The 27,149-nt window shown below is 38.1% G+C and overlaps 1 protein-coding gene and 1 long non-coding RNA gene across 2 annotated transcripts in view; one reads left to right on the top strand and one right to left on the bottom strand.

Moving 5' to 3' along the window:
- Nucleotides 1–1,544: 1,544 nt before the first annotated feature.
- LOC138168551 (uncharacterized) lies at nucleotides 1,545–14,886 on the bottom strand. The gene is made up of 3 exons (XR_011170128.1): nucleotides 14,334–14,886; nucleotides 6,140–6,245; nucleotides 1,545–3,577 (listed from the first exon to the last, which is right to left on the bottom strand). It is a non-coding gene; the product is annotated as an uncharacterized lncRNA (long non-coding RNA).
- Nucleotides 14,887–15,042: 156 nt separating this feature from the next.
- The window catches only part of TJP1 (tight junction protein 1), a 206,317-nt gene continuing 194,210 nt past the window's right edge, over nucleotides 15,043–27,149 (top strand). Inside the window, exon 1 of the mRNA XM_069098435.1 lies at nucleotides 15,043–15,091. The gene's annotated coding sequence lies outside the window, so the exon portion shown is untranslated. The remainder of the gene's footprint in view (nucleotides 15,092–27,149) is intronic.

The raw sequence follows: 27,149 nt of genomic DNA, 5'->3' as shown, positions 1-27,149 counted from the left end.
GCAGAACCAAGTAAACAATATATGTGCCCCCAAATGATGTTTTGTCATGCTTACTAGACTTGGCGTTGGAGAAAAGGTAATAGAATGCATCTCTTTCCCTCCCTTCTTTGATGAAGTGGAAGGTCTAGGCATGTGGAATATTGAATACACTGACAGAAACAATTGATGAAGTGGTTGGTTTTGCTTAACTGATTTTTTTCTCCTTTTAAAATATTTGTTATGAGAGATGGCTCAGTGGGTAAGAGAATGGGGAGGGATATACTTGGAAATGAGGGTAATATAAAAATAAAAGATATCAATAAAAATAAGACTAAGCTTAATGATACACATTTATATAATGCTTTAAGGTTTACTTTCTTCACAACCACTCCAGAAATTGGGTAGTACTAGTATGAGCATACCCATTTACAGAGGAGGAAATGGAATCCCAGAGAAGTGAAATGACATGCTCAAGATCACACAGCTAATAAGTGACTAAAGTGACATTTAACCCAAATCTCCTGGTTTCAAGTAGAATACTCTTTCCATCGTGGCACTGTCACTTCTGATGTTATAAGTTCATTATTTCTTGAGTCTCTCCCAAAGATACATTTCTTTTAGATTTTCAAATGTACTTTAAATTTTTATTTATTTATTTCATTTTTAATTTATGGAATAAAACAAGCACTTCTATAACATAGTATAATAAAAAGTGATTGCACATGAAATTGTAAATCTATTGTGTACAACTTGTTATTCCTTTTAAATATATAATAAAGTTATCTTGTAAATTTCTTTTTTCCCCTCTCTTCGCTCCCTCCCCCATGGCTACCATAAGACACAATATACTTTTAAGGAAATGTGGAGTGTTGTAGAAGGATATAGTGGTATCTTCTATAACATTTTTTTTTAAGCAATTGGGGTTAAGTAACTTGCTCAAGGTGTTTATGGGTGGGTGCTAAGTGTCTGAGCCCAGGATTTGATCCCCAGGTCATCCCGACACTGGAGCCGGTGCTCTTACTCACTGTGCTACCTGGCCACCCCATTCTATAACATATTTTGAGATGACATGGTTTTCCCATAGTGCTAATACCTGTTTATTTTGAATGAACAGTATTGTTTGACAATTTATGTCTTGTATCTCTTTGTTCTTATCCTTAACTCAGAAAGTGTTACTAGAGGGGTATCTCCCACTGAGTAAGACAGATAATGCAAGTTGACCAGTATTGTTGACCATGTGGGATTTTCAGATATGGAGAAAAATTAAGTGGAACAATAGTCAAACTTACATCCCAGAGGGACTGACTAGGGAAGATATACTGGTCAGATATGATATCTAGGTCAGTGAAAAAGAAAAGAAAGTAACTAAAACTCAGGGGAGGATTTTTCATAGAAAATTCATAAAATCCTTGAAAACATCATAACTGATTAGATGTGATATGATTTTTTTAAAAATAGAAGTCTGAAAACAAATTTGAACCTGTGTAAATCAATGAAGACTCAAGCAAAGTGTCATTAGCTATACATAATACAACTTCAGAATTGTGAAATTTTTTTCACTGTAATGTTTTCCCCTTGTCCCTTTTTTATTTTGTTTTCAATAGAATTTAAATTTATGAAAGGAAGGATTATTTCTTTTCTTTTTCTTTCTTTTCCCAGCCTTTAGCATAGTGCCCTATAAATAGTGCAAACATTTTAAAAAATAAAGTATTGTTTATAAGGATGTTATGACAGATTCGGAAATGCTCCCACAGTCAGGAAAACAGGAATAATAAATCTGTGGAGCAGAAAGGCAGCACCTCTTGTCCATCACCTACGTGAGTACACCAGCCTCTCTTCATGCCTCCCTCCTAGAGCCAACCTACAAAGAAAAAGCCTGCCATTGCTTCTGGGCCTGGGCTTCTAAACTGTCCCTTATATTGAAAAGTCCCCAGTGCTATCAGGAGGGAGAACAAGAGAGGCAGATTCCAGGCCCCCTGGGCAGCTTTCCCCATGTGTCCAGGTTGGAACTTTCCTGGATTGTGTGTGTCCCCGGGGGGAGTCTCGTGCAGTGCATTGCTACAAGCTGCTGGAGGTGTTGAAGGTATGATGTGAACCAGAAGGCCTGGGCAACTAATGTTGAAGCAGCCTCAGAGGATATGACAGGCATACAGTATTCTGCAAAATTGCAAGCACTATGTGAATTTCAGCTGCTGCTTTTATCAAGCAGTCCACAAACATTTATTAAGTACCTAACATGGGTTAGGCCCTAGGGCTGATAGAATTATCTTAGTTCCAAGGCAATTAAATTTTTAATGGAGGAGACAATAAGGACATGAAAAAATTATACATGTAGTACTTCCCTATGCCCTTTCGCACAGGCTTCCAGAGTGCCGAAGTCCCCCTGGGTGGCCCAGAGTTAGAGGAACCCAGGAAAGTCCGTGCAACACAGTTCCTCTCCTCCTGTTATCCATGGAGTATGAGTATACTAAAGTATTTCATCTTGATCAGTCTGTCCATCTATTATCCATCTTGCCATCTGTTAGTCTCTAGAGATGTGTCTATTGACAGATATGATAGCGAAATATTAGAAATAGATATGATAGATAAATGATGGCTATATTATGCATTTCTGTAGATACGATAGATGATAAATACACAGGATAGATATAATAGATGTAATAGATATGACATATAGGTATAGTTAGACATGATAGATATGACACAAAAGGTACTGATAGATATGACAGGCACTATGATAGATGGATAAATAAATATGACAGCTAGGTTGTCAAGGGGGAATTCATGTATGGATTACAAATCACTCTTTGGTCTTGATTTTTTCCCAAAGTGGCCACAGCCAGGCCTTCAAGAAAGGGATAGTAGCCCAGTTTTCAACCGGTATGTTCCCTGTCCAAAGTCAGCTTCTATGAGTGCTAGATGTATAAGTTGCTTTTATTCCAGCCCTGTTTTAACTCCCTACCTCTAATGCTCCCCAAATAATCATATAACAAAAGTTAGTGTATTAAATTACTTTTAAATACATCAGAGAGGACAAAGTATAACAGAAATGGGGAGCAAACAGAGCAGTCAATGGAGAGAGGGACTTATCAGTGAAAGCAGTGGAAAGTAAAGCAGCCAGTGATTTCCTGACTACTGGGAGCAGGAAAGGACTTCCTGCTTAGATGCAGGAAAGGGGGGCAATTAGTCAGTGCTTTTCCCTTCTTCTCAAAGCCTGAGGAAAACCTAGGGGAGGGCAGAACAGGAGTGCTCCATTTCATCCAAACTGAATTCATTAGCTCAGTGGCTGCACCTCCCATGGCAATGCCTTCACCATCAGGGTTCTCAGAGTCTTTCTCCATGCAAATTCCATGGAGCAAACAGATGAGAAGTACCGACACCTCTCTCAAGAGACATGACTCTCTCAAGATAGAGAATTCATCCACTCTCTTCAAATTCCATGCCTCTCTCTCCTCTTCTGCTTTCTTCTCAGAAAGCTCCATGATCCAATCTTAGTCACCTACTCAACCAGCTTCCCAGAGTTTCTCTTTTAAAGATCAGATGCCGTACATCCTGGGAATTCTTATGCCTTTAAAGCAGGGCTACATATAGAATAAACCTACAGAGAATAAACACAAGTAAATACAAAGTATTAATACTGATATGCATTTATTATTGGTATTATTATAAACACCTTCAGAGCCTTTGTTTTCTAAGGTCTGCATTGCATGGGACCTTGATACAATATTTTATATTATATTAGTGAATAATAGTAAAAAAAAAAAAAAAAAGAACTCCCAGTCTCCCACTGCCAATTTCCACCTGTATGCCATTTATTCTTTAGATCTCAAATCACATATTTTCTGTGCCTTGAAATCTTTGTTGATTTCCCATCTAGGCTCATAGGATCATAGATTTAAAGGTGGGGGGAAAACCCCAAGAAGTCATTTAATCCAACCCTCTCATTTTATAGGTAAGAAAACTGAAACGTAAACTGAAGCCAACTGACTTGCCTAATGTTGCCCAGATATTAAATGACAGAGCTAGAATTCCTACCCAGATCCTCTTTTTTTTTCTTCTTTACCACGATAATGACCAAAGTGCTTTCTCTCTGTGCTTCCTGTAGCTCTCTGGTTGAGTCTCTCTTATAACACTGACTGTATGCTTCTTTATAGAATACTTATTCCAGTACATATCATCTCTTCTTCTAGATGGCAGCTAAATGTCTCGGTAGGTATCACTAGACTTAGAGTCTGAAAGATGTGAGTTCAAGTTCAACCTCAGATATTTAGTAGCTATGTCAATTTCCTTACTGGTATAACAGAGATAATAGTACCTGCCTCTCAGATTTGTTAGGAGGATAAAATGAGATCATATTTGTAAATTGCTTTGCAAACCTTAAAGTAGCGATGTAAATGGTAGCTATCATTATAGGCAGCTAAGTGGCTTGGTGGACAGGGCACCGGACTAAAAGTCAGGAAGGCTGGCCTCAAATTCTGCTTCAGAGGCTTGCTACTGGTAACTGTGGCCCTGGGTAAGTCACTTAACCTTTGGCTAAGTCACTTACCTTTTGGCTCTACTGTATAATGGAGATAATAATAGCACCTACCTCTCAGAATTGTTGTGAAGACCAGCTGAAATGTTTGTAAAGCACCTAGCATATGCCTGTCATAGCAGGTGTTTAATAAATATCAGTTTCCTTCCTTCCTAAATTATATGGTCCTTGAGAGCAGAGACCATTATAATACACATCTTTTTATTGTCCTTAGCACTTCTCAGATTAGGGTCTCATATGCAATAAATGTTTATGTTATAGATTATTACATCCTGAAAATACCTTAGAGATTATCCAGTCAAACCCTCTTATCTGACTGATGAGGAAACTGAGTCAGGAAAACCTTAAGTGACTTGTCCCAAGTTTTTACAGCTAGTGAATAACAGAGCCAGGGTTAGAACAAAAGTATTCTAACTGCCATAAGCTCTCTTTCCTACCCTACCATATTGTCTCTGATGAATCAATGAATGGGTATGTAATATGTAAAATACATATAGACTAAAATACATGTAGAATATGTAAAAGCCTAAGCAACAGTCCTACTGTGAAATAGCTGCTGGGTTGGGGGGGGCTGTGGTTTTTTTTTTTTTTTTTGCTTTTTATAGGGGGAAGGCATGGCAATTGGGGTTAAGTGACTGCCCAAGGTCACACGGCTAGTAAGTATTAAGTATCTGAGGCTGGATTTTAACTCATGTCCTCCTGACTCCAGGGCCAGTGCTCTATTTACTTCACCACCTAGCCACCCCAATAGTAGCTGTTTTTTAATAGAAAAGGTACCTTACACATTGCATCTGCATATTATTTTCTTATTATCCAAACTCCTTTTTATGGCATTTAAAACCATCCACAACTTGGTTCCTATCTTTATTTTCAGGGCTGTTATACATTCTTCCCCTTCATCCACTCTGTGGTTCAAACAAACTGGCCTTCTGGCTGTTCCTCACACAGGACCCTTCTCCTACCTCTTTGTTTTTAATTGGATTATTCCCCAGGCCTATATGACATTCCTTCCTTTCCTCTCTACCTGTTAGAATCCCCAGCTTCATTCAGAGCTCAACTCAAGGATGATCTCCTGAGGCCTCCTGTATGACTTTCTAAATATTGTAAGTACATTCTTTGTTGGGGCCAACCTGAGTATCTCTTCCTCCATAATTATGAACTATAAGCATTCTAGTAAAAGCTCAGATCTATGAAAGTCCAAAAGATTTACATAAAGATAGCACATTCCTTAATATTTGGATCTTTCACAACTGAGCATTTTTTCCTTCAAAAATCAGTGTCCTAACTACATAATATAGCGTAGCTACTTTTGTCAAAACAAACTCCTTATTAAATAATTTTACCCTCTCATAAAATGTCTTAATGGGAGAACTCTTGGTTTCTAAACCTATGAAAAAGGAAAATAAACTACTTGCTCGTTAAGAAACGGAGGGGGAAAAAAAACACAATTGCTACTGGTAAAATACAAGAGATATTTATTTAATCTCATAACTTTAATTCCTTAGGCATGATGCAAAAGTTAAGAACCTATAATCTAGAACTTACTAAAGATATGTTATCTCCAGGCTTCAAAGTAAGCACTAGTAAACAATTCAGAGTGAAAACAAACATGAAATAGCAACCTACATTTATAGAGTCTCCAGTTCAAAACAGTCTCAGAGTTCTTCCCATAAGATCTCCCTCTTTTTTTTCTTTGAGAGCTTTCCAACACAGCAGGAAATGATTCTGCCTCCTGTTTGGTTTTACATGTAAAAGATATAGCCAGAAATATTTAAATTCCAAGAAAAGTTCACAATTAAAAAACTGTTAAGATCCTTTGATCCATCAGATTTCAAATGATATTTTTATAAAAGTAGTCTGAGGAAGAAAACATTTTTATTTTTGTAGGTTGAGGTATTGTTGTTGTTCAGTCATTTCAGTCATGTCTGACTCTGTGGCCACATCTGGGGTTTTCTTGACAGAGATACTGAAGTGATTTGCCATTTCCTTCTCCAGCTTATTTGCAGATGAGAGGAACTGGGGCAAACAGGGTTAAGTGACTTGCCAAGGGTCACACAACTAGTAAGTGTCTGAGGACAGATTTGAACTCAGGTCTTTCTGCCTCTGGGCCCAGGGCTCTACCCACTGGGTTACCTAAAACATTCATGTTTTTGAATGTTAAAAAAAATTCTTCTGTCAAAAAGTTGTTCTCTCATAGCATGGTAATAACTTGTCTGATGTTAAATTTTAGGTAACTTTCCTTTTTATTTTGGGTGATCTTTTTAAGGTGTACCTTTTGAAGGTTTTGTACTTTTAAATCTTTATTTCTTCTATCTTACAGAAGCCATAGAAGTTAAGGAACCATAGTGACCAGTAATAGGGGGCAAAAGCAGGAGGGTACAAATTTGTAAGAGAAATGGGTCTTATCTTGGTGGTGATTTTGGCAGAGGAGATAGATGAAAGTAAATACAGAATTGGGGTTTGGCCAGACAGGAGCAAAGATAAGACAAGACAAGGGATTCAAGAGAGCAAAGGACAGTGAAAGTTTTAGAAGTTTGACTGAAAGAAAAAATATGTGTGGGACACTAGTTTGAGGGGATAGAGAAGGTCTAATGAGGTGGGGTTTTGTTTTATTTTTTCAGAATTGGGAAGACTTGGTCATGTTTTGTAGGCATCTGGGGAGGAACCAATAAGAAAAACCCATGATTTGGGTGGGCTGTGTAATGGGAAGGTTGTAGGAGCAATCTGCTGGAACAGATGGTAGGGAATGGAATAATATAACAAATTTATGTTATCTCAATCTCAGTTGAGCCTTCATCACAGCAAGACAGTCCTTTTACTCCTCCCTAATTGATTCTTTATCCAACTCCCAACAGAGACCGTTTCAGACTTTCTCCTCAAGCCTCCCACATCATCCCTTCCTACCTCCCTCGCAGATGAGGACCTAGTCTCATACTTTACTGAAAAAAACAGAGAACATTCACTGTCATCTTTGTCCCCCATCTCTACATTTAAAAAAACACTACATAAAATTTAAAGGCAAAAAAAACAACAATAACAACACCCATATAGGGGATTTTGTTCCTTTTCTTCCTTCTTCCCTCTCATTTCTATGAGATATACACAACCTCTGACTGAGGAAAAAAGGAGGTGCCTGAAGCCCATGTAAACTTGTAGAGCTTCTCTGACAGAACCTTTTCCCCCTGAAATGGGCTTCTGATCACGTGATTCCCATTAGGAAATTCAGTAATTATTATGAGGACTTCCTAACCCTTAAATCAGCTAGAGGATTAGAATAGAAACTTTGCCCTTGAGCAGGAGAAGGAAATCCCCAACCTAGGTAAAAATGTGTGTGAGTGCTACTGGCTATTCTATGTTCCAAAAGAGCTTGGTCCCTGGAAGTAAAGATACTTCTGTGGGAGAAAAACTAACCATAACCAAGCTCTGGAAATTAAGACTATCATTATTGGGGAAATAAAGCTATCAAAATAGAACCTCCCTAAAATATTTGAAGTTTAACCTTCTGTGTTCTAAACCAAGAGAAAGAGATCGTAGACTACGTCTTATTCATATTAAGAAGAAATTGTACCTCCTTTGAGGACTCTGGTCCAGCCCAAAGCTGGAAGTAGAAACTCCTCAACCAAACGCCCAGGGGAACAGTGCCCAGTAGTCCTAATTCCATCAGTGGAGCAGCACCTAGCAGAGACTACTTAGCATTGCCAAAACAATGTGTAGGTTCAGCAAGGCCAGCAGAGTCAGGGTGGTGACAGCACCAGAAAACATTAGGAGCTCTGTGGAATCAGAGATATGAGTTGCCCGCTCCACATATGTGCCCCAGACACTCGTGTTCCCTCCAAGTATGCTCCTCCACACACATTACCTTGACATGTCCATATTTCCTACCGTTGGTCTTTGTACTTATGGGAAAATGTGCCCCAGGTTTATGGGAGACTTATTCTGTGGTTATTTTTTTTTATTATGCTATTTAAGTAAGTGCCTTTTATTTGAATTAAGTATGTCTTTTAGTTGATAAATAAAAGTAAACATGTCAGTGGAAGCTTATGAGCTATAGTCTTGAATGTATGTGAGTGAATAGGATGCCTTCAGCCTGAGACAGTTTTTCTAGGGGTAAGGAAAAACCATGTTGAAGAAGGGTACTCTGATGTTATAAGGCTAAAGGTACTCTGATGTTATAAGGCTATGTCTGCTTTTTGAAGGACCAATCTATCTAAATGCCAAAGAACTCATCAGTGAAGATGTTAGAGTAGCAGAAAAAAAGGACAAAGGGTGCCAAAATTCACAGGGCTTTGATGCTCTAAATGTGAGATCCATATCCAGTGACTAACAATGGACATACTGTTGCGGGGATGGATCTGAATTATCTCACTGGAGCTTGATATTTTAACTCTATGAGAAACCAAAAGGCAAAAGGAAAGGGTAGCTGAATGGAAGAATGTCATGTACATTCTCCTTAACAAGACAAACAAAGGAGTTAGTGCTATCCTGTGTATAAGAGCAAGAAGAAACACCATTCCACAGGACATTTGGTCATTTCATATTGCAGTATACAGCATGAGAATTTGCAAGAAAAATACTTTCAAAATCATTGCAGCTGATATGCCAACATCAATTGCAGGGGATAAGGAGGTAGAGAAAATCTATGAAGAACTCAGTAAGATCCTCCAAATTTAATCAACTTATAAAGTAGTATTTAATGACTTCAGTGCAAAGGTAGACCCAAGGAAGAATGTTAAAAAGCATGAAGGAAAACATGGTTCAGGAGAAAGAAATAAGCATGGTCAAAAGCTTACACTGGACATAGAAACTTTATACCTATATTTAAATGAATAATTTAAGAGGAATTATGAAAGGCATTGGACATGGTAGAACTGGATTGGAAAGATCACATCATTAAAAATTAAACTGAGGACATTAAATTAGAGTATATTATAGCAGATAGAAAACAATTTTTTACTGGTATAGAGGCAAATTATAAATCAATTGTTGATGTAAAGTTGGATCACTGACTTGTTAGAGCAAAACTCAAAATAAACATCAAATTAGAAGGAAGAATAAAAATTAGGAAAGTAGGGCATGTATTTGAGGCAACTCCAAACTGACCTGACATGTTGTTCATGCTGAAAAATTGGAAATGAATGAAATAATGGGCATCAATACAGTCTCTTACCATTTCCTGTAGGGAAGTTTAACTAATATAAATCAGTCACAACAAAGAGACCAAAAGAACCTACAAAAAGCCATATTCAGCAAACACTGATTTCCTTGATGAGCAGAGATATGGTAGCACTGTTTAAGAAAAGAAACTTATTTGTAAGATCTTATAGAGGAGGGTGGGCTCAGTATAAGTATCACCTTATAATGCAATGAGCAGTAAAGGTAAAAATAAGTTTTTGAGAAGCTGGGGGAAAGGCCACCTAAGGAAATAATACTGGGGTCATTTTAAAAATGAAAGTAGGAGGACAATAAATAGAAAATATCTTTAAGGACAACATTTAGGCAGCCCCTGGATGCTACCTGAGTAAGGAGAAATAACCCTGAAAAAAAGTAAAATATTGTCTTAAAGACTCTCTTCCTATAAGGTGTTTCCCATGCATATGTCAAACTCATACAAAACTCCCTAAAAAGATGTATCAAGAGAAAACTTGTTTGACAACTCTCTGACTATGGGTGTCAAATAAGGCATAAAGGAAGAGAATAAGCAAAGCCCCCCCATCACAGGTACACCCCCACACCCCACAGACTATTTACAGGAGAGCATGGATAAAATTCTCACAGGATAAAAAGGCATAAATGGTAATACTCTGTGTCATTGGAGGGCATAGCCAAATTGATGAGCTCGTAGCTCTCCCAAAGGATTAAAACACCAGTGGACTTTCTAAGTTTCTCAAACTGAGCTGAGGTCAGAAAGCACACAATTAATCACTTTTATTTAGTCACCTAAGTAAGGTACAAGTTTAATGTTTAAAACTGACTTCCAAATTCATCTTTAGCTTAGGTCAGTCCTATAGCATAAGCTTGTACATGCCTTCTGGTCATTCTGTAACCCAGTTATAACAGTCTAGTAAATAATCTGCTTTAATAATCACTGAGGATAAAATTTACAAGGTTTATTTTTAGAAAGCATGCTAATGTCTCTAAAAAATCTCCAGGCCTTGCTGAGGCTTTTTTGGTTGTTGATATTTATAGTGAGGGCACGTGATTCATTCCATATTTAAGGTCCACTCACTGTGATAGCTGTGAGCCTGGTGATATCCCTTTCCAGAAGAACAGATGGTGAAAGAATCTGTTTGCTTCTTGGTGGTGGGGTGTTAATGAGGTGCTAACCTGGTTTCCTTGGCCAACATACTTAGGGAATTTAAGGTTTGCTTAGGTTAATGTGAGAGAAGAATCATATTATATGACTTCCTTCATCAGTCAGCCAGTTAAAAAGAATTTATTGAGTGGTTACTATGGCAAGCACTGGGCATACAAAGAAAGGAAAGACGCAAAAATAGTCTCTGCTCTCAAGGAGTCCTCATGTGGCTGGGGGAACGTATAGAAAATATAACGAGTGGATGGAAGGTCTGGAGAGGGGAGCCTTCCTACAGAAGGTGGGTTTTGAACTGGATCTTGAAGGAAGTCAGGAAGACTGAGACACAGAGGTGAAGACATAGAGAATTCCAGGCACAGGACATAGCCAGTGCCAAGGCACGCTAATTGTAGTGATGATAGATTGTGTGTCATGTGCAGGGAGCAACAGCTAAGCCAATGGAGCTGGACAGTAGAGTGTGTAGAGGAAAGCAAGTATACGAAGACTGAAAAAGTAAGAGGGAGTTATGTGATGAAGAGTTTTAAATGCCAAAAAAGAGGACCTTATATTTGATTTTGGAAGAAAGAGGAAGTCACTGGAGTTTATTGGGTGATGAAGTCAGACCTGTGCTTTAGGAAAATCCCTTGGGCAGTTGAGTAGAGGATAGAGTGGAATGGGGAAAAAAAAGAGGCAGAGTAACCAATTAGGAGGCTACTGCAATAGAATAGGCAAGCCACTGAACTAGGGCAGTGGCTAAATAAGTGGAGAAGAAAGAGTCACTTATAGAAGAGATGTTATGCAGATAGAAATGACAAGATTTGGGAGCAGATTGGATGAAGAGTGAATGAGAGTGAGAAGCTGGGGTTGACAATGAGGTTGTAAGCCTGGGTGACTGGGAGGATGGGGTACCTTGGTAGTAACAGGGAAGTTTGGAAGAGGAAAGGATTAAGGAGGAAAGATAATTAATTCTGTTTTGGAAACGTCAAGTTTGAGATGCAATTGGGACAAGATGTCCAAAAGGCATTTGGGGATGTGGAACAGCTAGGAGAGAGACTAGGACTGTATATATTGGTTTGCAAATCATTTACATAGATATGATCATTGGGCCCAGACAAGTTAATGAGATTACCAAATGAGACAGCATGAAAAGAGAAGACTGATCAGCATATATACTTTGAATACCCCACAGTTGGGCATGGAATGATGAAGAACTTGCAAAGAGGACTAAGAAAGAGTTGTCAGACAGATAGGAGGACAATTGCAAGAAAATGGTATTATGAAAATCCAGATGGGAAAGAAGATACAGGAGAAGATGATCATGAGTGTCAAAGGCTGCAGACAGGTCAAGAAAGACAAGGACCATGAAAAGGCCATTAGATTTGGCAGTTGGGAGAATATTGGTAACTTGCAATTTCAACAACATACAGTCATAACTTGTTTTATTGTGTTTTGATTTACTGTACTTCACAGATATTGTGGGGGTTTTCTGATTGTTGGTTTTTTTTTTTCCAAATTGAAAGTGTGACAACCCTGTGTCAAGCAAGTATATCAGTGTCTTTTTTCCAACAACACACTCACATTATGTGTGTATGTAATATTTTGGAAATTCTCACATTTCAAACTTTTTCATTATTATTATCTCAGTATTGAAGAATATTACACAAACTTAGTTGATGAAGCAGCGGCAGGAGTTGAGAGGATTGATTCCAATTTTGCAAGAAGTTCTGCTGTGGATAAAATGCTATCAAACAGCATCATATGCTACAGAGAATTCTTTCATAAAAGGAGGAGTCAATGGATGTAGTAAACTTCATCAGTGTCTTGTGTTAAGAAAATGTCACAGTTACCCTAACTTTAGCAACTGCCACCCTGATCAGTCAGCACCCATAAACACTGAGGCAAGACACTCTACAAGACACAAAGAGTATGACTCCCTGAAGGCTCAGATGATGTAGCGATAAAGTATTTTTTTAATTAAGGTATGTACATTTTTAAGACATAATACTATTGCACACTTAATAGACTACAGTAGAGTATAAACATAACTTTTATATGCACTGAGAAATGAAAAAAATTGTGTGACTTGCTTTATGGCAGTTGTCTAGAACTAAATCTACAATCTATCTGAGGTATGCTTGTATATAGAATTTAGAGTTAGAAGGAATCTTTGCAGGATTTTTATTCTACTCTTACATTTATATGGGTGAGGAAGGTCAGGCACAGAGAGTTTGTAGCATAGCCAGGATTAAAATCTGAAACTTTCGGGGGCAGCCAGGTGCCTCAGCGAGTAAGAGCACCAGCTCCAGTGTTGGGATGACCTGGATCAAATCTGGTCTCAGATACTCAGCACCACACCCAGAAATAACTGGCTGTGTAACCTTGAACAAGTTACTTAACCCTGATTGCTTAAAAAAAAAAAATCTGAAACTTAATTCTTTCCACTAACTCGAGAAGTTTTTCAAAATTCTTTCTAAAACACAATCCACAGATCCAGATATGATTGCCAGATTCCATTTTTTCTCCCTTCACAGCATGTTCTTTCAAGCTATTTGCTTTCCCTCTCTTCCAAAACCTCTACCTTCATCAGTGGCAGTCACAAAAACATTTACTTTCCTAAGGTCGCCATTTCCTTGCCCTGAAGTTTACGATACCATAACCTTTGTTGCTTGTCTTATCACATATGCCTAAAATTTACTGTACTTTATATTTCCTTCCTTTGTGTCTTGGGCTACTTTGTTAACTAGGGTCAACAGTTAACTGTTGACTAGGAGGAATTAGAAGAAGTACTAAGGTTTCAGGAACCTTCTCTCTCATTTGTATGGTTCTTGCTGCTTCCTGTTCCCATAGGGAAGTGGTAAGGCTAATCAATGACCTTATCTCCACTCACAGGATGCCCACCCTAATGCAGGCACTCACTTCTCACTTAGGCTATTTGTACTTCTTCCTTCCACTCTCTCCCTTTCCCACATGTCTTCCACAAAACTGCCAAAATGGTCAAAACTACTTTGCAAAACTACCACCTTTAGTGGCTCCCTACTTCTCTTGGGACATAATATAAATTCAAAACCAAGCATTTGAAGCCATTCAGAGTCTGTCTCCAAACTCTCTTTCTGGTGTTATAATCTACTGCCCTTTTGGCATTCTGTGTGTTGCAGCCAGATTCTCCCTACTGACCTCTGCCTCTTATAAACAGTAGTTTCAAAGTTCAAAGTTCAGCTCAAGCGCCATCTCCATTAAGGGCTTTTCCTAGTTCCCATACTTATTAGCAATATCCCCATTTCCATGACGATTTACTTTGTATAACATAATATAAGTGTATTTATTTTGTAATAGGGGTTTGAGAAGTAACTAGCCTTCTGAGATGTTCAACAATACAATCATTCCCTCTCAGCGCTGAGAGGGGTGTGGGCTATTGTAATCTTAGATCAAAGATCTCTGGAAGTTAGACTTACATCATGCCAGGGATTTTGAAAAAGGTAGACTCAGTCTGCAGTAGGGCAGACTTGTGAGAAGGAGCTGGGGCTGACTCACCTGAGGAGGAGCAGAAGTGGGAGAGGTCGGTGCTCAGCTGTCACCTGGGGACTTAATGAACTGAGCTCAAGAGAGGAATGGAAAATCGAAATGAGAACGAGATCTTCGTGGGCCCTTGTATCCCTGAAGGAATCTTGAAGCCAAGAACTTGGCTTGAAGCTGCTGGCTGCAATCACTTCCTCAAAGACTGAGGAAGTTCCAAAAGGTCTCTTCCTTATGCCTATCCAGTAACAGGCACAAACTCTGTTCTTGTTTCTTTTTTTTATCCAAATTGCTTCCTTATCCTGGTTTTGTTTCATTTAAAAACTCACGGTCTCTCATGAAGTCTTGTACTGCATTTCTGTATACATTAACCATGCCATGAAAAGGGGAAGTGAGGGATTAGCTGAAAATATACCAAATTTAAATTTGGCGGAGAGTCAAAATCTCTGACTGAACGTTAGGAATTTTCCTAACTGGAGATGCTGAGCTTTAATGATTTTATTAACATTTTTTCCCCTAACATATAGTCCATGAAACAGAGAAGGGAGCCATATGGACCTGAGAATTATTTTGTTGTGCATAAGCTAAAAGTGAGCTAATTGTTTTAACAGAGTAGGACTGATTAAATCTCCAGCCCTAGATGGAAGAGAGGTGGGGGTTGGATGAAAGAATTATGACCAAAGAGAAGGTTACACCCTGAAAACACCCCAAGGGAAGAGATAGGTGTGGCCTGGAAGGATTCAACTCTGAACCTTCCAGAGGGGAGGAGGGAGGAGGTAAGTACTTGCTGACCCTTTCTTCTTGCCACTGCTGCACCTACCGGTTATGTCTATTTATCTGTAAACAAGTTGTGTCCCTCTGGTAGACTGTAAGCTCCATGAGAGCAGGGTTTGTCTTACAGCCAGCCAACCTGTGTTTAAGTACTTGTTTTATTTGATAGGTATTGTGCTAAGCGCTTCAGATACAAAGAAAGACAAAAACATAGAGCCTGCCCTCAAGGAGCTCTCCTTATAAGAGGTGACAACAAATATATGCATAAAAGATATATATACAATGTAAAAGGGAGAAATCTCAGAGGGAAGGCACTAATTGGGGGGAGGGAGAGAGGGTCTTAGAAGGGCAGCTAGATGGCACAGTGGATAGAGTGCCAGACCTGGAGACAGGAAGATTCATCTTACTAGCTGTGTGATCCTGGACAAGTCACTTAACCCTATTTGCCTCAGTTTCCTTATCTGTAAAATGAGCTGGAGAAGGAAATAGCAAACCACTCTAGTATCTCTGCCAAGAAAACCCCAAATGGGGTCATGAAGAGTTGGATATAGCTGAACAACAGGGTCTTGGAAATGGCGGATTTTACATTTGATCCTGGAGACATTTGAGTTTGGTAGCTGAATGGAGGACGAAATGGGCTGGGGAGAGATTTGAAGCAGGGAGGCCAACCCGAAGGCTATTGCAACAGTCCAAGGGTGAGGTGATTAAGGCTTGCACTAGGGTGGTGGAGAGAAAGGGATGATTTATATGAGACATATTGTGAATGTTGAAATGACAAGACTTAGAAACATTGGATATATGGAGTGAGTGAGAGTAAGGAGCTGAGGATGAGGTTAAAATTCTGAGACTGGGTGACTAGGAGAAGAGTAATAGGGAAAATAAGAAGAGGGGTGGATTTGGGGAAAAGATGATGAGTTTTATTTTGGACATGTTAAGTTTGTGTTACCTTAGGAAGGTTCAGTTCAACATGTACAACAGGCAGCTGGTGAGGTGAGGTTAGAGGCCAGGGGTGAGAATCATCACATAGATACGGTCCTTGGCCCACGGAAGCTGATAGAGATGTAGCCCACACTCATGGTTATGGGGGGCACCTAGAGAAAGATCCAGCCATCCCAGTGTTTGTTAATAAATGTAATTTGATTACTATCCAAAGTCCCTTCCATCTCTGGAATTCTATGACTTTATATGGAAGAATAGGAAGAAAGAAGGGAATTTTTTTTTTTTGAGGAAAAAAGAGAAACTTATCTGCATCTTGAAGAATTCTTAGGCTTGTGATAGGCCCAGGGGAGAATGAAAAAAATCCAGAAAGAAAAAATAAAATGAATGAAGGCAGAGAGGTAAGAATGAGCACGTTATTTTGGGAAATACTAAGAAAACCAGCCTGACTAGAGTTCATATTGTATTTGGGGGTGTAATAGGAAACAAGATTGAATAGCTAGGGTAGGGCCAGATTTATGAAAACATTGAAAACCCATCAAAGGAATTTAACTTAACTATGGTAGGCCATAGGTTCTTGAGCAGGTAAGTGATATGAAGAAGGTAATGTTTTAATATTTAAGTTCAGTAGTAAGATTTGTTAGTCATCAATATGTGGGATGGATTAAGGGAAGAAGAGCAACTTAAAAGGCATAACCAGCTAAGAAGCCATAGCAATAATCCAGATGTAATTGGTGAAGCCTACCAGTGATTGCCGTGAGAATAGAAAGGAAAAGATCTGGAGACTTTTTGAATGAAGAAACAACACAACTAGGTGAGAGATTAGATAGAGAGGACAGAACAAAAAAATAAATAAAGTTCATTCTAAGGGTTTCATTCCTCTGAAACTAGAAGTCTGCTGGTACCCTGACAGAAATGGGAAGGGTTCTAGAGGGTAAAAGAGAACTGCACTTGGAAGGAGGAAGACCTGCATTCAAGTTCTGCTTCTGACTCTTACTAGTCAGATTGAGTAACAGCCTCCCTAAACTCAGTTTGCTTATCTTTAACAATGAGAATAATACCTATAAAATGACCTCACAGAGTTGCCGTTACACAGGATGTATAAAGTGCTTCATGAAATTAAAAGCACTAAAAGTCAGCTATTATACTCTTGTCTATTTCTCTTTATACAATACCAAATGGAATTATTAATCTAAACAAATATTTTTAATTGGTAGTGCTGGTAGATTCTTGTGATGGAGTTTTTTAGCATAGAAGGAAGGAGAATGTAGTAAATGAGAATATTAAATGAACACTGGGTCAAAAAGAACTCTGTTTCAGCCCAGTTCAATTATTTTATGAATTTTATTTATCTTTTGAGCCATTCTGTAGTTTCTTTTTATTGTTCCATAATCTCTGGGGAGTTCACAAGATTCTATCTGCCATATTTTTTCATTCATTCATTCATTCATGTTTTCATCAGGTAATATTGGCTTATTTTGTCAAATATTATGATATTTGTTTAAATTACTTTGGTTTCTTTTGGGGAAGTTCTTTGTTGGCTTATCTGCTTCTAAACTAGACTTTTATTTAGGCTTTTTCTCTTTTTATTTTTGATGTTTTAGCTCTTTTCTTGGATTTTCAATTATTCTCACTTTTTAGCTTTGCTCCTTCCACTGGTGCTCAGAGTCCTTAGGCTGGCAGTTCATGACCTCAGTCTCTGTTGGAGATATAGGGGCCAGCCTTCCTGGGCCTTGCTATGAATAACCTCTTGGAGGAAAGGACTTGATTCATCTTGTTTTCTAGTCCCCTTGTTATCAGACCTAGTACTCTTTTTCCTGTTTTTGTTTTTATTTTGTTTTGTTTTTGGGAGGGGGAAAGCAAGGCAGTTGGGGTTAAGTGACTTGGCTGAGGTCACACAGCTAGACTAGTGTGTCAAGTATCTGAGGCAAGATTTGAACTCAGGTCCTTCTGACTCTAGGGCCGGTGCTCTATTCACTGTGCCACCTAGCTGCCCCTCTTTTGCCTGTGTAACCTGAATCTGAAAACATTTTCAGCAGGCTTGAGTTCTTCCCCTTTCTTTCCATCACAGGCATGAACAGTTAATGTCTGCCACTTCTTTCACAATGAGGCAGAGGTGGCACTCAAGAAAAGTCACTGTACTCAGGGGGAACCCTGTAGCTGGGCCACATCCACAAGTCCAAGAGTTTGCTTGAGTTCATGGTTTTAGGCATATGAAGTCTAAGGGCAGAAAGAGGTATTGAGTGAGACCCCTAAATATTCAAGTATAATGTTTACTTTATATGAGGGGGTAGGGTGGGGTGGTTCTGTCCTATTTGTGGAATCAGTGAAATTACTCCATTTCTGGTATGTAATCCCCCCCTTTTTTTTGAGGTTTGCAGTTGAGATTTGTGCAAAGTGTGGATTTTATTCAGTCATTTGTTGCCCACATGACACTCAATTCAATTCAACACATTAAATGCTTATTTTGCACCAGGTACTGTGGTAGGTACTGAGGCTGCAAAGACAAGGGGAAAACAGTCCCTGCCCTCAAGGTGTTTATATTGATTCCAACAGAGATTAAATAAAACTATTTCAAATATTTGAAAGTCTACCATGTGGAAGAGGGATTAAATTGGTTCTCCTTGGCTCCAGAATGCAAAGCTAGGAACAGTGGGTAAAAGTTGCAATAGAGAAATTTGGCTCAACATTCAAAAAACCAAACTAACAAAAAACCTCAACTTTCTAACAATTAGAGTATTCAAATGGGTTACCTTAGTAATCTATGAGTTCCACCAGTGGAAATCAATGGAGCAATGAATCAGCAAAAATTCTGTATGACTTCCTTTGGGACATTATAAGCAAATTTAATTTTGTCAAGCTTTAGGTTTAGCTGCCCTCTGAGGTACCTTCCAAGTGTTAAGTATACAATAATTTCTTCCCCTCACATTGTAGACCTCAAAAGTACATTTTCTAGGGTTTATTTTGGGGAAGGGGGTGGGTAAAGGAGGTAGGGAAGAAAATTCAGAAATAATGTAATGGAAGTTATGTAATGGAAGATCCAAGTAATAGAAAACTCCACATCCCAGAGCTATATGGTATTTAACTTAATAACTATTTTGTCTTGCTATAGTTCCATAAACTTAACTTGGCCTATCATGATTGCTGTACTGCTTGGAGTCTACTTGAGCTCTCCAAATCTGACTCATTCTATATTATTTTATTTTATTTTTTACTTTTGTTTCCACTAATGTAGCTTGGTGGTTTGGGTTTTGAGGGGTGGATTTCTCTTCTTCTCTCTCTCCATATATATCTATAGATATATATAGATACACACACACGTAATATATATATATATATATATATATATATATATATATATATATATCCACATATATTTCAAATATAACATGGTAGTTCCACCACTGTCTGGCTTGTCTGAGCATATCCTTTTAAGTTGAGATGTAGAAGAATAGAGCAGTATTCCTCTCTCTCCTTGATTTAACCAGGCAGGGGCCTGAGGTACTAAGAAGGAAGAAAGTCTCTGGCACTCATTTTCTGGATAGACATCTTTTGTATGATATAAACAAGAAGGCCCACCATGTGAGTTCCACTAGGTTATAGGTAAAGTTATCTTCAAAGAGGCTAACTTCCTACTCCACCCAGATCCCTTTTCATATTTCCCTAGCTGACCCCAGAAATGTCTTGTCTGACTGTGTAAAAGTAATACTAATTACAGTCCTTTTAATTATAGTCATTTATGTGAACTGTTTACCAGTTATGCCTAATTACTGTGCAGCATAACAATAATTATGCATTACATATGTCAGATTTTATTTGATTACAACACTAAAATCTGTTCATGTATGGTAAGTCTTCCCTCCCCAACTTTTTAAAGTTTCATGGAATGTTAGTAATCATGGCTTCAAGATAAAAGTGATGATGAAGATCACATCAGCAGTTATTTGCTATTATATTTTAAATGTCTAAAATGCAGCTTTATAAAACATTTAAATTATCAAGGTCTTAAATGATGGTGTATAAGTGGATTGTAGTATAGGAAAATACAAGGCAAAAAAAATGATGAGAGGACAAAGCCTCTTGAGATAACTCTGTGAACAAAATGAAGAAATGTGGGCTGGATGTCCATGTTTGATTAAACAATCATGTCCAAAGAGTGTTGATCCAAAAAGAATTGATGACCATCTGAAAGAATGTCTGCAGGGCTCTGTACTTGGTTTTCCCTTAGTTAACAAATTTGCTAATGACTTGGATGCAGATACTGAAGACATATTACTTAGTAAATTAGTAGATGAAACCAAGTGGAGAAGGAAAAGCTACAACAGAATGGGAAGAAAAATGGATCTTGACAAGCTGGAAGGATGGACTGAAAAAACAAGTCAGGATGCATGTCAGTTTTAGAGAATCAAAGGATATCTCGACTGATGGCCATTTGTGCTGCAGCCAGGTGAATAGAATGCTGAGCCTGGAGTTGGGAACACCTGAGTTCAAATTCAGCCTCAGATAATTACTAGCATTCTGGCCCTGGGCAAATCATTCAATGGGAGTCTGCTTCTGTTTCCTCACCTGTAAAATGGGGGTAATAATAGCACCTGCCTCCCAGGATCACCATGAGGATCAAATGAGATAATAATTATGAAACTCTTAACATAGTGCCTGGCACATATTTGATACTCAATAAATGCTTGTTTCCTTCCTTCTACTCCTGAGGAAAAATCTTTGGGGTCTTATTTGACAGCAAAAATGTGGCCAGCAATGTGACATGACTACCAAAAAAGAAGGTTAATGGAATGTTTGATGACATTAATAGGAGTATAATATTTAGGGCAAGGGTGAGGAACCTGCGACCTTGAGGCCATATGTGGCCCTAAGGTCAATACCTACTGTATTCTGAAATACTTTAACCATATCTGTAAAACTACATTTAATTCTGCTACTACATCTTAGAAAGTAAATTAAAATACTGGAATATATCCAGAAAAATGTGACCCACATATCAAAGAGACTGGAAATGGTTCCACCCTGGCCATCTTCTTGTCATTCACCCTCCTAGGTTGCACTTTGAGGACCCTCCCACCCCCCACCCGAGGCCTCCAGTGATCATGGCTTCAGGAACTGAATCTGCTCAGCTTTCTCACCCCCTAGCCTAAGTTGCCTTCATTGGTGAGCACAAATGCACATGACTATAGCTGGTCCCAGACATGTTTCACATACTCCTCCTGCCATCTTCTTGCCATCATTCTGCATTATAACATGTATACCTTCCCTCAACATTCCCTATTTTCTTCTGGGAACCATAATCAAATCAGTACTGCCTTTGTTACTAGCAAGGGCATGTCAAACTCTCCTAAACCCCCACTCACCATCCATGTTACTCCCATGTCTTAATGGCCCCCACTTTCCTATGTCTCCCTTATTGGAATGTTAAGTTCCTTGAGGGTAGGGATTATCTTTCTTTTCTATTTGTATCCCCCAAGTTTAATACAGTGCTTGGTATGTAGGATGGTACTCAAATTTTTATTTTTTATTCATTCATTCACATTAAGAATGGTTGAAGCCCTGGCCCTGGAGTCAGGAGGACCCGAGTTTGGTTCCGGTGTCAGACATTTAACACCCACACAAAAAAACTAGCTGTGTAAGCTTGGGCAAGTTACTTAATCCCGATTGCCCCCAAAAGGAAAAAAAAAAGAAAGAAAGAAAGAATGGTTGAAGGCAGGGGCAGCTAGGTGGAGCAGTGAACAGAACACCGGCCCTGGAGTCAGGAGGACCTGGGCTCAGATCCGGACTCAGACACTTAACACAAAAAATAGCCATGTGACCTTGGGCAAGTCACTTAACCACAATTGCCCTCCAAAAAGCAAAAAAAGAAAATGGTTGAAGGAGCTAAATGTGTTTAAGCTGAAGAACATAATATTTTGGTGAGGGAAAAAGGGGAAGAAGGAAAAAAAGAGGACATGACAAATGTGTTTAATTTTTAAAGGGCTGTTATTTAGAGCATATATAATATTTTTTCTCCTATTCTACCATGTTACAGAAATGCTTGTTTTATTTCTTAAGTCCAGAATAAAATAAATAAATAAAATTAAAAAAAAATAAGTCTAGAAGGCAGAACTTGGATCAGTCAGTTGAAATTCTAGACAACCAGATTTTGATTCACTATGAGGTCAGTCTTTATAACAATGATTCCTATAAAACAATAGGAAGTCTTGCTATGTGGTAGTAAGTTCTTGGACAACTGAAGTATTCAAGTAGAGACTGGATTTCCAGTTGTCAGTGATGTTGTAGAAGGGATCCTTGCATAGGGTAGGAGATTGTTCTAAATCAGTGGTGTCAAACTCAAAAGAGAAATGTCCCTGCTGGCCATATATTGATTTAGAAAACCACAAATTAACATTATGTATGTTCCATTGTATTTTTATTTATTTTGTTAAACATTTTCCAATAACATTTTAATCTGGTTTAGACTAGACCAGAAGTTTTCCCCCAGACCATGAATTTGACATCTCTGTTCTAAATAATTGCTGAACTCCCTAAAATGCTCATATTATATAATAAAGTTTTATACATTAACCAGACCTGCATACATAACATAGACTACCTCATGTGAATTATACAGCACTATATAAATGTGAGATATGTTGATATCCACAAAAGTCTTACTTTAATACCTGTCATTATAATATGGAGGAGACCCTGAGTTCTCAAAGGCTATACAAGCTGTAAGCAGGCCCCAATAAGTGGTCCTGTCAATATACTATATGCCTACTCTTCTAAACATAACCTAACTAAGCTCAAAGAGGTTCATAACCTGGTTATCAATAGGGTAATGTTGATTCTGGCCACAGCAATTCTAGAAGACTGATGAGGTACAGGCTCTGGGAACCCTCTTGAGCTCTCCTTGAATCTTTGAGGTACAGGCTCTGGGGACCCCCTTGAACTCTGATTGGATCTTTCCAATGATGAGGCTTTTGCATAAGACCATATGCCTTTCATTGTGGCTCTGCCCAAATCTCTAGACCTCCTTTGTCCAGCAACTTCCTACCCTTAATCACTCATTTATTGAAGTCTGACCTCATTGACTCCTCCTGAAGACCCTCCCCAAACTCCTCCTCTAGGCCACCCCTAGATTCCTCCCACAACCCTTCTGTGTATAAGACCCCATCTTGTCTCCATGTGTGTGAAAGTGCTATAGAATTTTCCAATACAAGTCTTACAGATATCGAAGCTCCTTAAGAGTCTACCAAATATGGCAAACTTTTAATAAACTTTGCTTTTCTTTGGCTGAGAGAAGACTTGAGTCGAATTCATTTGGAAGGACCCAGCATGTTGGTATTTTGGGGTCTCGAGAACCCCTAACCCTATACATCATCATTTTATGGAGACACCTAACCCCTAACCCTAACCTCTTCAAAGACCATCTGCCAAACCAAAGAGGGGTTTCAAGAGAAGGACTTACATTGATGAATTCATAGATCCTCAAAATGTTGAAGCATATTATTATCATTAATAATAATCTATAATAATAATACCTCCTGGATTACCATTACCAGTATTCATTTTACATTATAAATTGGTAGTATACATTTGTTGGAAACATATAGACAGTGGGATGTACTGGAAGGAACCACATATTTGGGGTCAGAGGCCCTAGGTTCAAATTCCAGGTCTGCCCCTTACCACAGTATCTGGATAACTTTAGATATGTCACTAACTTCTCTGGGACTCACTTTCTTCATCTGTAAAATGAGAGGGTACAGGGCAGCTAGGTGGTACAGTGAATAGAGCACTGGCTCTAGAGTCAGGAGGACCTGAGTTCAAATCCAGCCTCAGACACGTAACACTTAAGAGCTGTGTGATCTTGGGCAAGTCACTTAACCTCAATTGCCCTGACTTCCCCCTCAAAAAAAGCAAAATAAATAAATAAAATAAAATGAGAGGGTGGGACTAGATGACAGCATTAAGTTCCTTCTGCCTCTAAATCTGTGATAAGAGGTAGGAAACATCACATTAACATCAGGTAACAGTGCTAATGACAAAACTATGTAAGCATCATCAGAAAGGTGCACTTGAAAGGATTACTCTAACTTACAAATAACTACCTTCTGAATTATCTTAACCATCTTATTATTAACAGCAGTGACTTATATCATTATTATTGGGATAGCAATCTCCTGACACTTTATGGCCAAAGATAGTAAAACTATCAAGTCAAGTGTGACTTGATAAAACAATTAAACAATACTATAAACATACATTTAAAAACATCTTGTAAAGTATCTGTGATACTAGGATCAGAGCCATCCCTAAAGTTTATTGAAATAACATTGGACCTTAATCATGGGGTAGGGGGTTGGGGGAAAGGAAGGGAAAGTGGGTAAATTGCCAACAGTGTTGGTGCTGGTTAGTGATTAAGGAAGAAAGCTGATGAGAGAAGAGATGGGTCTCTCCTCATGCATAAAATGAGATAGGTATACTAGGGGGGAGATAGAGAGCAAGACAGGAGAGACAGAAACAGAGAGAGACAGAGACAGAAAGAGAAAGAGAGAGACAGAGACAGAGAGAGAGAGAGACAGAGAGATGAGACTCATGTATATTTGCTTACTTTTCCCCTTCAAGACTGGCTCTGATATAAATTCAATTCAACAGATATTTATTGTGGGCTTTATAGGCCAAAATATATCCCAAGTCCTGCAAGAGCTGGAAAAAGATTCAACAGAATATAGTACAAAAAATCCTGGATTTGAGGTCAGAGCATCCAAATTCAAATTCCAACTGCCACTTTTGACCTGTGTTGATTTAAACAAATAATAAGTTTCTCTATCTCTAAAATAAGCGGATTGAACTAAATTCAGAGTTTTAACCAAGGGCCCACAGACCCCATAGAGGTCCATGGATATAGATTTCAAGGGCTTTAGGTAGGAAAAAAAATTTCATTTTAATTTTCATTAACATCTAACCGAAATTGAGTATTTCCTTCAATTATTTAAACACATTATTTGAGAAAGGGTCCATGGGCTTCACCAGGCTTACCACCAGAGGGGTCTGTGATCCCCAAAAAGATTAAGAACCCCAGAACCTGATAATCTTTAAGGTGTCTTCCAGCTTTAAATCCCATAATCCTAAAGTGGGGAAGACACCATTCCTTTCTTATCAAAAAGAAGAGATAAGGCATGTACATAAATAACTATAGTTCTAGGCAGTATCTGACATACCATCAGAGACATTCAAAGTACAATGGGGATTTTACCTTATTTTCTTTTGTATAAAAATACTTTGTGGACTGAGAAGGATAAGGAGTATGTTATATGATTTGCTGCAGGCCAGAATGGCCTCTTTTCCATTCCCCACTATAAACCGCCCTAGGTGGAAGTCATAGCAACCAGCTAACACCTTTTGACAAATATGTCAGACGTGCTGTTTGATAATGCAATTTATTGATCCGTCTGCCCTACTTATAAACAAGGACAGAGCTCTGAAAGTAAAGCTAAGGCACATATGAAAACAAAAAAAATTTTTGTTATCCTTTCAGCTACATTTATTAAAAATTCTACTAATTGGAATCAAATCTTGGCAACAATTTAAGTTTTTCTAGACACTTTCCCATGTATTGTGAGATTTCTATCCCATCAATGGTTTGTTATAATATACTTGGCTAATGGTTTTTTTAATTGTTTTATTTTTTCTCAGTTACATGTAAAAAACAGTTTTTAAGATTTGGTTTTTTTGTTTGTTTCAAATTCTCTCCCTCCCTCCTTTTCCTCCCCTCTCCTTGAGAAGACAAGCAATTTGATATAGATTATACATGTGTAGTCATGCAAAACATATATTCATATAAATCATGTTACAACAGACCCCCCAGAAAAACCAAGAAATTTTTTAAAACTATGCTTCAATCTGCATTTAGACTCTATCAGTTCTTTCTCTAGGAGTAGACAGTATTTTTCATCATAAGTCCTCCAGAATGGTCTTCAGTCATTGTATTCCTCATTCACAGTTGATCATTGTACAATATTGCCATTATTATGTATAATATTTCCTGGTTCTGCTTACTTCTCTTTGCATCAGTTCATATAGATCTTGCCATATTTTTTCTGAAACCACCCCCTCATCATTGCATATAGCACACTAGTATTCCATCACAGTCATATACCACAACTTGTTCAGCCATTCTCCAATAGGTGATATCCCTTCAATTTCTAATTCTTTGACACCACAAAAAGAGCTGCTATAAACATTTTTGTAAAGATAGTTCCTTTTCCTTTTCTTTGATCTCTTGGGATACAGATATAGTAGTTGTATTGCTGAGTCACAGGGTATGCACAGCTTTATAACTCTTTGGGCATAGTTCCAGATTGCTCTGCAGAATGATTGTATCAGTTCACAATTCTACCAACAGTCCATTAATGTTAAGACCTGTATTCTTAAAATGAGATTATCACATTTATCCAAGTTATAAAAGCAAAATAATAAATTGGACTAACATAATATCATCCTTCCAAAGTACTCTGATTGCTTTCATGTGTAAATAAGCCCTTAATCAACCACAAACCAGCTAATGGAATCCTTAATGAACTAGACTTTTTTTTTACTACAATTAACTTTTAAGTGAAAAAGGAAAATCACATCAAAAAAACTCATTTCAATGATTTATTTTATGTTTTAAAGGCCTCCAAGCCCCTGTGGTCATATAATCAACTTTATATCTTTTCTATTTACTACTGTTCAGTGAAAATTTATGTTCAAAATGAAGACCAATCTTTCCCAAGGCAGTATGAGATACTGATTTATCAAATAATGAATTCTTTTTATTATAGCACACTACACAAAAGCATAATCTATTTTTCAATTTTTCACAGATTTTCTACTTGTAACAACAACAAAAACTTTCTAGTTAATACCAAGTTATGGAGAAACTTAAATTAAGTAAAATGTCCCATTCCTGAACATTCTCTTTAATATTTAATTGTGTCCTTTTTGGTATCATAGCATTATAGATCATAGATTCAGCACTAGGAAAGGTTTATCTAGTTCTACCCAATTTTTTTTTTTATAGTTGAGGAAACTGAGGTCTAGAGAAGAGAAGCAATTTACCCAGGGCCACACAGGTGGGATATATGTGAAAGCAGG

Source organism: Petaurus breviceps, unplaced genomic scaffold (genome assembly GCF_028583685.1).
Source record: "Petaurus breviceps papuanus isolate PSGF00001 unplaced genomic scaffold, PetGlider_PUasm1.0 37, whole genome shotgun sequence".
Classification (NCBI taxonomy): domain Eukaryota; kingdom Metazoa; phylum Chordata; class Mammalia; order Diprotodontia; family Petauridae; genus Petaurus; species Petaurus breviceps.
This window is presented reverse-complemented; position numbering and strand designations above follow the sequence as displayed.